This window comes from Triticum aestivum, unplaced genomic scaffold (assembly GCF_018294505.1).
Source record: "Triticum aestivum cultivar Chinese Spring unplaced genomic scaffold, IWGSC CS RefSeq v2.1 scaffold87020, whole genome shotgun sequence".
In the NCBI taxonomy this organism is placed as follows: domain Eukaryota; kingdom Viridiplantae; phylum Streptophyta; class Magnoliopsida; order Poales; family Poaceae; genus Triticum; species Triticum aestivum.
The window spans coordinates 1,110-1,833 of NW_025256782.1; the positions used below are offsets into that span (position 1 = coordinate 1,110).

The following is a 724-nucleotide window of genomic DNA, read 5'->3' on the forward strand; positions in this document are numbered from 1 at the left end:
GTTGCCTAATAATGGATAATGCCCTATATATACTACTTACTCCCCCCCTCAAACACAGAGACGAGTTTACCACGGTTTCCACCCCTCCCTCTATACCGCAGCAACACGTATTTTTTTACCCCTTTCAGAACGCGCTCCTCGCGCCACAAAGCCGCCTCTAGACGCGTGACCAATGAGCAGCGAGCTAAAACATATCGCAAATGTCAAAAATAATATAATGGGGTTAATATATACCACGCACATGTGATATGTTTGTCATGAGGCGCCAAAAATAATTAAAAAGGGAATGCAACACGAGGACTTCCCAGGAGGTCACCCATCCTAGTACTATTCTCGCCCAAGCACGCTTAACTTCGGAGTTCTGATGGGATCCGGTGCTTTAGTGCTGGTATGATCGCATCCAACATGTTACCCCCGCCTTCGTCCCTTATGCTTGCCACTCCCAGGTCCACTGCAAAGATGATTGTCATTCTTACTACCATTACAACCGTTGCCTAATAATGGATAATGCCCTATATATACTACTTACTCCCCCCCTCAAACACGGAGACGAGTTTACCACGGTTTCCACCCCTCCCTCTATACCGCAGCAACACGTATTTTTTTACCCCTTTCAGAACGCGCTCCTCGCGCCACAAAGCCGCCTCTAGACGCGTGACCAATGAGCAGCGAGCTAAAACATATCGCAAATGTCAAAAATAATATAACGGGGTTAATATATATC

At 46.5% G+C, this 724-nt stretch overlaps 1 non-coding gene across 1 annotated transcript; it reads right to left on the bottom strand.

Moving 5' to 3' along the window:
- Positions 1–283: 283 nt before the first annotated feature.
- Positions 284–402, bottom strand: LOC123177608 (5S ribosomal RNA). Its single transcript, XR_006489017.1, has one exon. It is a non-coding gene; the product is annotated as a 5S ribosomal RNA (ribosomal RNA).
- Between the last annotated feature and the right edge of the window lie 322 nt (positions 403–724).